General features: G+C 30.5%; 1 pseudogene; it reads left to right on the forward strand.

Annotated features, from left to right (window-relative positions):
• The first annotated feature begins 11057 nt into the window (after positions 1-11057).
• Positions 11058-11704, forward strand: LOC143640959 (DNA-directed RNA polymerase III subunit RPC7 pseudogene; annotated as a pseudogene).
• Positions 11705-12652: the final 948 nt, after the last annotated feature.

The following is a 12652-nucleotide window of genomic DNA, read 5'->3' on the forward strand; positions in this document are numbered from 1 at the left end:
TGATTTTTACAAACATTTATCTATTATTTAATAATTATAACTACATTCTTATGAAAGCTAAACTTTTTGTAGCATTTCACCAAATATAGCCAAAATCAAACAATTTTCGTGTAATATGCACCTTATCTTGTCCTAAAACTTGCTAAATTCATAAAGATATGCAAATATATATTTTTCTATATTTCATAATTATCCTAAAGTGCAATTACAATAACAATTTTAATATTCTATTGAGCACTGTATTGTTTCATACATGTACATATCTTTATTTCCAAATTTATCAAAGTTTTCACTAAGATATTTTACGAACTATATAATTTCATCTAGTGAAAGTTCTTCCATTCAATGCTGTAGCCATTTGGGCTATATTTAAGTTTCTTTAAAATGCAAACTTTTTTTTTTAAATCTAGGAATTTCATTATGCTATTTGCCTTGTCGATAAACTTCTGAAGAATTTTCAGTTATCACCACCTTCTCTTTTGTCATTCATCAGCTTTTGTGTTATTTCCTCAGCAAGGTCTTCTCTAATTCTGAATATTCTAACACCACCACCCTCACTTATATAACAGTGCTTGTAATTTTCTTTCAATGTTCTTAGAACAATTTTACATTATTTATACCTATAAGCTTGTTTTCTCCAGTCTTTCACCATTTTTATTTCACTGTGTGGTGGGTTAGAGTGTAATCATTAGCTTCTCCATTGTATACTACCAAACTAGAAGGGTATGTAGAGTATCCATTGATAGGAAAATGGATGAAATCTATATAAATTACATATGTGCTAAAAGATTTCACCACAAGGAGAAAAAAATATCTAGAAAAAAATATCTAAACACATAAGTTTAGTACCCCAAGGAGCATGCTTAAAATGAAAATAATAATTATTTTCTGTAATTCTGAAAAAAATTGTCAGTAAGAGTGCACATTAAACCAGGATTTATTCTTCATTCAGTAATGTCTGGAAAAAAATTGAGAAGCAAAAATTACATTCTTATTCAAAATAAAATTTGAATAAAATAAATAGGAAGAAGTTATTACTAATATATTTTAGCGCATACCCTAGGTGATTAAAGAAAATAAAGTATGTAAGTCCTTGGTTCTACATTTTTATTAAATTAGTGATTCATCAAATTGCATGGCTTAGTACAATGAATATCATATTTAAGTAATTTTTAAAATAGAGAAATGTCACAATCCCCCTATAGAAAATTTGCTGAGAGATTCATTGTGAGAGTATGAAGGCTACATATGATAGATCCACTATCAACATCCTGACAAATGGAAAAGAGCTGAGGATTTCTCCTCTAAGATTCACAACAACATAAACAACTAGAAAATTGGCCAAAAAATGATATTCCTTCTGGACAGTGTTTTAAAATGTATGCAGGGCTGTGAACATTGAAAGAAAGCAGATGCAGTGTATTACATGATTGCCATCTGCAGTGTTCCTGGAAATAATTTTTGAAACATGACACAGGAAGAAGAGCCCAAGCAGAACATAAGGGTATTATTGGTTTATTATGAAGGTAGAATAAGTACAAATTAAACCCAGCACAAATAGAAGAAACAAGATAAAAATCACCCATTTGATTGAGAAGCTCAGTACAAATTTGCTTAAAAATTTATTAGGGTGTTTTAAAGAAAGAAAACCAATGATCCTAAACTGAAGGCAAAAATATATATGGTTATCCAAAGAATTTTGAAAAAAAAGTGCAAAGTTGAAAGACTTATGTTAACTTATGCTAGGCCTTATTCTGGTCTTTATTCATTATGATGTTATCAAAGTAAATGGGATAGAATAAGTAGTCCAGAAGTTCTTCCACCCACATGTAGTTCATAATTTTTATCTAATTTGCCAATGTTATTCAATAAGGCAAGTCTATTCTTTTGGATGAAGTGTGTTTTGGTTTAATAAAAGATTAATGCTGGTCTCTTATGGTGAGTTAGGCAAAATTTATGTTTCTTTAATTTTTTTGGATTACATAGTATGTAATATTATTTTCTCCTTAAATTATAAATCTAAATCTAAAAACTACAAATATTTCTAAAATCATGGGGAAATTTGTTCACAATAATTGGCAAAAATTTCTAAATAAGGACACATAAAGCATGAAACACTTTTAACAACACAAATCACCTATACATATTTCCAAATTATTTGAACACTTCCAGTGATAGTGGTAGATAACTGGCCAATGATTACATAAATAGGTGCCAGACTTCATAAGTCATCAAATAAAAGCATAGCAAAATATTATTGTACACAATCAGATAAAACCATAAAGGAATATCATTGTACCCAATCTATTAGAGTGTCTAAAGTTAAAAAAGACTATGTCAGGTGTTTGCAAGGATTTCACACAGCTGAATTTTCATAGTATGCTGGTGAAAATGTAAGACTGTTGTGATCCTGCACAATGTTTATTCCGTTTTCCCCAAGCTTGAGCTGATAAGAGGATTGGACAAAAAACAAACACAAATATAGAGAAAAGCAGAACTTGGTGGGCCAATGGAACTCCTGGTCAGAGAAGACTGGCCACAAACAGGCTCTGCACATTTATTATATAGGTTTAAACATCAAAAGAATTTATTGCAAGAAAGCTTTTACAAGGTAAGCAACAACAGCTTTGTGATCAGGAACAACCAGTTAAAAGTTTTTCAGCTTGTCCTCACATCTATCTCTTCTACCTTCAGGCAGCTGGTGTTTGGACCCATGGCTATTGAACCAATAAATTCTGCGAGGCACAGAACTCCCTTTAAACAGAGGGCCACCAGCAACTGAGCAGTCTCAATCCACGTGTTTCCACCCAGAGTTTTCATAAGATCATCACCTCTGCCTAAGGATGGTTCAAAGAAACCTGTAATTCATTGATCACTTTCAACATAAGACTATATAATAACTTTGGAAAACCATTTGGCTTTTCTAATAAATTTCAGCATATACATACAATATGGGCCCCAACAGTGTATTTATATGTACTTACACAGAAAGAACAAAGCATGCTTACATAAAATCTTCCACGTGAATATTTGTAGTTTATATTTATGGGGAAAAAACTGTAAAAAATTCAAATGACTATCACCAGATAAACAGAAAGACATATTACAACATATATGCTCAATGGAATACTGCTCATTTTTGTAAATACATATCCATATGTGGTGCTGGAGGTGGAACTTGAGAACTCATGCATGATAAATACCCCTAGAATTCTCACCAATTTTATAAACCACAGTTGTTAATGTAGCAGAGTATATAAATCTCAATATCATCCTGAGTAAAAGCCAACACACACATAAGAGAAACTCCTGAGTGTTTTGATAATTGTTAAATGCTGGGAAAGGTAAATCTAATTTAAATAAATAAATTTAAATAAATCTGATATAAACAGGCTTTCTGAAAACAGAATAAGGAAAAACTGACTTTGAAGATAAAAAGGACAATGGAAAAAGTTTTATAATTTGAATTTAATAAAGGAGAATAGACATTTGTCAAAAGTCATCAGACCATATACTTAAAATGGGTGCATTGAATTTCATATATATTTTCCTCACTGTAGTTCCAAAAATTTTAAGATATAAAGGAGTATTATTAACATCTTTTGATGAAAAATTCAGTAACTTAATGTGAAATGATCATGTTTCTTGAAAAACAATTTCAAAAGATATATGGACATGTAATATCTAAAAGGTCCTATATCTTTGGAATATATTGAGCTGTTTTAAACTTCTTCTGAAGGAAAGTCTAGGTTTGAAGAACTTAAACAGTGACTTCAATATTTCTGGATATTAAAGGAATATTAGTCTCCAGAGGCCAGAAAAGGTATAAATTTGTCGCTGAATGTATTTTATGTATCCAGAATATATTAGATAAAAAATCCTAACACTAAAGTAAAAGAATTCTACCAAAAATCTCTACCAGATATGGAGGCAAAAATTATATGAAAAAAATAGTATCAGTAAATGAATCTGGTCATAACAATAACAATAGATTACTAACTAGGGCAACTTGTAAATGCAGGTACATGTTGATACTTGCTAACATGTCATAATTGTTCATGAAACTGACAAATAAAAGCCAAAATACTCATATAATACCTTAACAGATATACACAAATATTTCAATATAAATGAATAGTCATTGATGACAAAATACTTTGAAAATAAAATGAAAAATACACTTTCAGTAAATTTCATATTGAAAGGTGAAATATTGAAGCTTTTTTTTATCTGAGACAGAATGAGTAAAGAAGGCCCAGTAACTGGCTTTTATTCAATGTTCCTGTGGAATAATAATTAACTATCAATTTACACAAACCAGTTTGGGTCCTTCCAAATATGACCCCATACCAAGACAAACTACTGGTCATGGATGCAAAATTGAGAATGACCAAGATCCTGCATTTCAAAAAAGGGACAAACATACATAAAGGTGAGTCATGGGAATACAAACAAGAACACTCAGAATACACACACCATATTTTTGAACACTCCAAGAAAAGAACAAAAATAAGAGCTGCCTAAATGTTTGCAAAAGTATTTAAATCATGTATCTCTTACAAAAAGCTCAATAAAATCAATTTTACATTTAAGTAAACATCAGAAAACTGTTGAGGTTAAAATTCATACCCTTTTTTAGCTATTACACATTGCAATAAGTGAGACCTCAGACATGGAGAATTGCAGTTTTTTAGTAATATCTTATTATAAAGGACTTTTAATAGCAGTTTGGTTCATTAAGGGGATTTTAAAGGGATATTTAGGGAAGTGGAGATTTATTATGGATTGGGTTCTATCAGGAAATGGGTACTTTTATAATGAGTAACTTAATAAATATTATCTAGAAAAAGTAAAATTTCAGCCAGACTTTCTTTTTAGTAAATAAGTAGCAGTTATAGTAGGCAAGACAGATGGTAGTTTGTCATTTTTTATGGTGTGTGTTTCAAACATAAAAATTGAAAAGGTTTTCTATTTATTATTGATTTTGTTCTTGGTCAGCCTTGGTGAAAGGCGGATTTGTATGATGTGGAAGCTTTTTGAAACTGTTCAGGTGTACATGGGCACACTAAACTTAGAGGAGTATTAGGCTAACTTTCAAAACACTGTGGGGTTTGCTGATGGTTATCAGCCTCTCCCAGATGCCAGGGACTGCTTTATTGTTTCATACCTCAGGCAAAGCAGGCAAGGAAACCATGTCCAAAAGTCATGCCACAAAATTCAGCATAACTTTGTTTTAAAATGATTTAAAATTCATTAACCTTGTCCTCTCAGACAGAAAGGAAAATATGAAAGATTCACCATTTGCTCAAAGATGAGATAGATGGAGCTGTAACACTGTAACCACAACAAAATGACACCCATCAAATGTATTTAAAGTTATAATTACTAAGTATACTCACATGTGCACACACAAACACACACACACACACACACACACACACACACACACACACACACCATGGGATCCTCCGGACATGATAAAGAATGAAATAATTTATCTTTGAAACTAGTAAGTATAGAAAGAGAATCAAGTATTAATCCTGTCCTCCCTATTTGACCTGTGAATCTGAAAAGGAAAGGTAATACTTGACTATTCACTTTTATATTCTGCACAAAAGTTTATGAAGTATTTTTGCATTTCAGTTAACTTTAAAAAGTTAACTGGAAAATCTCTATTTTGCAAATATCTTTGAATTAATGGATTAGATAATGAGAGTCATAAAGTGCTAACACAACAAAAAGAGACAATCAAAATGTTTCTTACTGAAAGAAGCTCCCATGCTGAAGGCAAACTTATGCCTCCCTAAGATTTCCCTGTATCAATCCTAGGAATTTGTGAATAGGTTTTCCTGCATGACAAGAAGACTTTTAAATGTGCTTAATGTTAGAAACCTTGACATGAGTAGCCTGGATTACTCCTTTGTAGTATGTAACCATATAAATCATTAAAAGTAGAGAAAATGTCTCCTGAGTATAATGATTTAACTGAGGGAGAACAGTCAGAGATTAACAACAGGTCTGGCTTTGAAGATGGAGAAATTGGAAGGTTAGCTGAGGAATGAGTACAGTCTCCAGACATTAGAAAAAAGATGAAAACTTCCCCCTAAAGAATGAAATAACACTGCAAAGAAATTGATTTTAACCCATGAGACCCATGTTGGGCTTCAGATATTTAGAACTAAAATGCAAGACAATAAACTTTTGTGGTTTTATACCTTTAATTTCATGGTAATTTGTTTCAGCATTATTACAAGTTATTACAAGAAATAGAAACTATGCAAATAGTATAATCTTGCCAAGTGGATTGAAAATATATTTTACTAAGACTCTGGATCTCATTGATCACTTTCAAACAAAAGGAATTTTTTATCTGGTAACAATAGTTACTCAACTGAAAACTAAGCTGTGAAAAGCCTTATATGTAAAAAGGCTAATGTTTGTTAATAGAAAAAAAACTATAAGCAAAGAAAAAGACAAATTGTAAGTAAAAATAAGGGCAAAATTAGTGGATTAAAACATGATTTAAAGATGGGCATGATTATGAGATTGATTCTTTATATTTCACATGTGGGAAGATGGTTACTAGAGGTTGAGAATGGTGGGAGTTTATAGAGAGAGGAAAGATATTGATCAAAGGATAGTTGGTTTAGAAGAATATGTGTTATTAATATATTGCATCACACAATGATTTCAGTTAATTATAATGTATTACAGATTTCAAAATTGCTAGGAATAGATGTCTAACATTCCCATTCTCCCCCCCAAAAATGATGTCAGTCAGGAGATAGGCACGTTGACTAACTTTATGAAATCTTTTAACATACATACATAGATAAAAACTTCACAATATATCTCATAAATATGCACAACTATTGTCAACCAAAAATTAAAACAATGGGTTGGCTTACAGATAAATGATAAATGATATAAACTTGATACCAATACTATAAGGAAATGCAAGGAGTGATTACTATAAAAAGCAAGAGAGTGTGAATCACAATGGAAAGAAAAAAGATCAGATTGGAACTTGGAGCATGAAAGGACATCAAAGGTTCTGTTTCTTTATGTGGATGATGGTTTGAACTTGTTTGCCTTATAAGCATTCAGTAAATTCTTATTCATTTTGTTTAATTTTTGGTAACTGATTTATTTTACTTTATTTTATAGCTGATAGCAAACATGATTCTCGGTTGTCCACTTCTATTATTAATATATTTTGTGTACTTTTAGTATGTTTAAGGCAAAAAAATAGAACCTCAATAAAAATTTGCTGAGTGATATGCTTAAGAATCGTATTTTATGATAATTTTAGCAAATTCATTTGCTTTTATAGTCTTTCAAAATTGCTCCAGCAACATATTTCTCCTCACAGTTTTATAAATTTTTGCAAGTTTTTAGACCAAATTCTTTAGTTAAGCATTTTTTTTGCCCTACCTAAGATCCTGAGTGTGATAATTGAGATACGAGAGTATTTAGTTTTGAAATATTCACATGCTTGCTTTTCATTTATTGTTAACTCAAACTTTTTGTTGTTGTTGTTTTGGAGGACTAGAATTACCTTATGAAATTGAAGCAATTATCTATGTACACCTCCATACAATATGAATATGTCACAAAAAATCTCACTATTATATGTAATTATAAATTATATATATATATATATATATATATATATATATATATATATATATATATATATAACAAAAAGAACTAACTAGTTTTCAGTTGATAGAGATTCATATGGCTGGTAAATAATATTTCAGTGTATGTATAAAAACATAAGTGCATTTCTACATAAATTCAACATTTCATAAGTGAAAAAGTAAATTTTTGAGTGTTTTATTCTTAAGATGTTTTACTGACCTTTTTGCTACTTGCAAAATTAATAAAACAGTTTAAATACCAAACTTCTGTTAGGCTTTTTCTATACTTATGTCTAAATAACAGAGCTGATGGGTAGATGTTGAAAATCTAATTAAAATAACAATAATTTTAAAGTAATACCGTGGGAAAATAATATTTTTGTTCTATAATGTCACATTATGGCTGATAGTGATTAAGTTTTGTATCTCTGGTTCTTCGTATTGACTGAACAACACGCAAAGGAATCTGTTTCCTGTGGTAACTGAATAATGTTTTTTCCAAATGCAAAGCCTTACATTTTGAATTGTGAGAATACATATTAAAAGAAAACTTTATTTCCCTCTTGAAACTATTATAATTTATTAATCTTACTGCAGGTAAATTTATTTTGGCAGTGTGAGAATTTTAAATAAAAAAAATGTTGGGGTATGGGGCTGGGGCTCAGTGGTAGCACACTTGTCTGGCACATGTGAGACAATGGGGTTGATTCTCAGAAACACATGTAAATAAACTAAATTTTTTTTAAAAAAATCTATCAACAACTAGAAAAAAATCAATACAAGAAAAGAGATAATATTGGAAGTCTTTTTCAGCAGCAAATACCTATTTTCATTTTAAAACAATTTTTTTTCATGACCACTATCCATATTCAATAGAAATATCTAAACGTTTATAGAAAAGTTCATTTTCATAAAACTATATTAATAATTTTCACTTATTAGTATCTAAAGAATGAAGTTTTTTTTTTTAAAGCACACAAGTACATAACATACTAATTTTAGTGAAGTGCTATCTTAGTCTATTCTCCAGTTTCTATTTTTCTCCTTCAACATCCTTTCAAGGATTTCTTTTGAAATCATTATTATAACATCTGAACTTTTCAGAACATGATATTCTAGACCACAAATTCAATGTGTGATAAAAAAAAGAAATATGGATGAAAATTTGGTTAAATCATCAAAAACTCATCTTGATGTTATATACTAACACTTTGGAATCTGAGGATTGTTTGCATTTGAGTCTTTGCACAGCTCATTAGTCTCTCTATTTGAGAAAATAATGGATGTGTGCATTGCATTGTATGTGTAAAATGTGGAAATAAAATGAAAAATGTTCATTTGTGGTCCAATAATCTTTTAGTAACTGCAGTAAGTCTACAAACTTCCTCCAGGTAAATATGATTATTACTTCCTAAGAAGATGTGCAACAACTTGTATATATGAATTGTTTTCTCCCAGAGTTTCTATTTTTTTTTTCTTTTTTTGGTGGTGCTGGTGATCGAACCTAGGGCCTTGTGCATGTGAGGCAAGCACTCTACGAACTGAGCTATATCTGCAGCCCATCTATTTTTATATTTAACTAAACTGAAGTTTTCAATGAACTTATAAAAATAAAAAAATATTAAAACTTAAAAATAGATTGTCAATAGTTATCTTTCATACTTTAAGTTCAAGAAGTATAAAAAATTTTATTGCATCTTTTTGTAAACTGAATTAAGATATTGTAAAATTGAAAAGAATAAATCATATCTTTGCATTATTCCTCCTTTCTTATATATGTTCTAAGATGGTAAGCCATATCCTTAAAAATAATTCCTAAATCCCAATGTTACATACATTTTCTCCTGAATTTGTAGGGATTAATTGTAGGGATTCTAAATACATGTGAGGCTAATAAAACAGTCCTTGTGAGCTGTTTATTTGTGATCCTTTCTTCTTCCAAAGTTCCCCAAATCCACTTTAGCTTCATAGTTTTGCAGGTAACAGTTAAATTTTTTTGCTGATCAAAGACCTTGTTAAGAACAAAATTACCATTACCATTCAGATGTCCATGCAATACTATATCCTCAAAAATTGTAATCTCTGTGATTATATTCTGTTTTTCCCCCTTCATACAGAAATATTGTTTTTATTCTGCTTGTATGTTTACTATTTTTTCTTTTAAGATATATGGTGCATAAGCCAACTATCTTATGAATTGCTAAGCTGATATTCTTAGTAATTGTAATTTTAGGTGTTGATTGAAAAGAATGGGGAGCAATGAAAGGAATAGAATAAATTTATTTGGAATGGATTCTGTTAACATGATGTTAATGACATTACTTTTTATAGACTTTTATCACTGCAGAGGTGGACATAAAAATGCACATCCTCTACATATTGGCAGTTTATTCACTTTCTTGTTGCTCTTTTAACATTTACATTTAAGCTTTTCACTTAAGAAAATGACTTAAGAAGTTGTACCAGACATTATTTTTCTTCTTGCACAAGCAAATTCATCCTCTAAACCATTTTTCTCTAATCATCTTCTCATGTAAAATATGCTGCAATTAAAATTTCAGTTCTATATCATGTCTAAACAGATAGAACTATTATTATTTCAACAAATTGGTTTGAGTACCTAGCATGCTTCAGGTACTATAAAAAACAATTGTAAAACACTGAATATGATAGTTTTACAAGTATTAGTTTAATGACACTGGGACCAAAAATAAAGGACACATAATAATGGCAAACTCTTAACATAATTATAAACAATATTTACATATTCATGAAAATTGATGGAATTTGTTGGGATTAATTTTTGGGATTCTAAATACATGTGAGGCAAATAAAAAGGGCTTTGTGAGTTTCTTGTTTGTTTGTGATGCTAAATATTGAATCCAAGACCTTGTACATGCTAGTTCTCTACACTTCATAATTTTTATATACCTGCCAGCCCAAGATTATAGTTGCAAGAACAACTGTAAATATTATCAAAATTGGCAATACAGAAGAAATTGTAGTGATAAAATTCCTATTTCAAATATAACTTTTAAAGCTTACAGTAAACTGGGCACCATGTGGGGCATGCCTGTAATCCTGGAGCCTCAGGAGGCTGAGGCAGGAGGATCACAAGTTCAAAGCCAGCCTCAGCAACTTAGCTAGGCCCTAAACAACTTAGGGAGAACTGTCTCTAAATAAAATAAAATTTTAAAAAAGGGCAAGGGATATTACTTACTCTTGGGTTAGAACACTGGTATGAAATAAAAAAAAAAAAGATTACAATAAGAGCGCTTCTCCAAGTTGAAACCTTTGGCACTCGAGCACTGGCATCCCCTTCCAGCACCCCTTCCTTGCAGGTAGCACTTCAGTACACAGTTTTGCCCAAAATAAGTGATGAGCTTTGTCTTTCTTGTAGTATAACTAGTTCTGATGGTTGAGAATGAAGGAAGAGTTCGTGCTGCCTATACCTTTAATACTGAGGCTTTTGGATTTAGCAGAGGTGAAAAGTTACCTGATGTAATGTTGAAACCACATCCACTAAGACGGTGCCACTGAGAACAGAAGGGGAAGATTATTTGCTGGCCTTGAAACAGGAACTGAGAGAAACAATGAAAAGAATGACTTATTTTATTGAAACACCTGAAGAAAAACAAGATATTGAAAGGTCTAGTAAAAGATATATGAAAGTCTACAAAGAAAAGCGGATACCAGATTGGAGAAGGCTCCCAAGAGAGATGATGCCCAGGGAAAAAAATGCGGAAAAAACCCCAAATCCATAAAGGCCAAAGATACAGACAAAGGTACTTTACTCACTAATACTGAAGGTGTGTTGAAAAAAATTGAGGAGTTGGAAAAGAGAGGTGATGGTGAAAAATCATATGAGGAAAATGAAGAAAAAGAAGAAAGCAAAGAGAAAAGTAAAGAAGGCTATGATGACAATGACGATTAGGATGCTACAGAGGAGGCGTATGATGAAGAAGAGCATGAGGAGGAAAATGACTACTTTAATTCATACTTTGAAAATGGAAATGGTTTTAGTGTAGAAAAGTGACAACATGGATGAAGCAACCTATTAGCTATAAAATTTTCAAGAAAGAAAAATATATGATAATATAGCTTCTGAGCAGTTGGACAGACTTGATTTATGTTTTGTTTCTATTTTGTTGTTTAATATTTGTTACTGAAATATTCATAACTGCTTTTATACATTAATTACCTTTTAAATATATGACATCTGAAACTCTGACATTCCTCCTTAACAACTTTGCCATTCCTCTTGTGTATGTTAGTGAATTTTTATATTATTTGGATTTTATTATGCTAAAGAGTTTTGCATCTCTTAATCAATGTATTTATACATATTTAAACAACTTATTCTTGTTCAATTGATCTTCTGTGAAAGTATTACTAGATATAATGGATTTCTATCACCTTAAAATTGATTTAATATAGTGCATGGAGCAAAACAAAAACCTTGAAAATTATCTTTAATTTGCTATGTTCTATACTAAGAAATTATGACTCCTTAAATCTGCCTAAAATTATAAACATACATTTTTCCCTACATGTATGTTTTTGATCACAAAGAGATTTGTGATCAAAAACATACATGTAGGGAAAAATGTCAATCTGAGCTATATAAATTTCACATTTCACATGTAAGCTAGTACAGAGAGACTTTCATTTGGGATAAATATTATAAATACTTGAACTGGGGGCTAACTTCATACCATACAAAACATGAGTTAGTGATCCTCTGTAGTAAGTTTGACATGTTTAAATAGTTGGGCTTATGAAAAATTAAAGTGAAATATCTTTAATTTAATACTTAAGTACATAAGTCCTGGTTATATAAATTTCTTGGTAGAAAGCATGAATGTGAATTTGGTCTAGTTGTAGTGCCTCAATTATACTTCACAGGACTCACAAACTATACAGTCAATTATAATATAGAATTAACTCAGATTGTTAATCTTTTTATGTATTTAATATTAAATTCTTACAAAAAAGATTACAATAATATA

This window comes from Callospermophilus lateralis, unplaced genomic scaffold, assembly GCF_048772815.1.
Source record: "Callospermophilus lateralis isolate mCalLat2 unplaced genomic scaffold, mCalLat2.hap1 Scaffold_79, whole genome shotgun sequence".
Classification (NCBI taxonomy): domain Eukaryota; kingdom Metazoa; phylum Chordata; class Mammalia; order Rodentia; family Sciuridae; genus Callospermophilus; species Callospermophilus lateralis.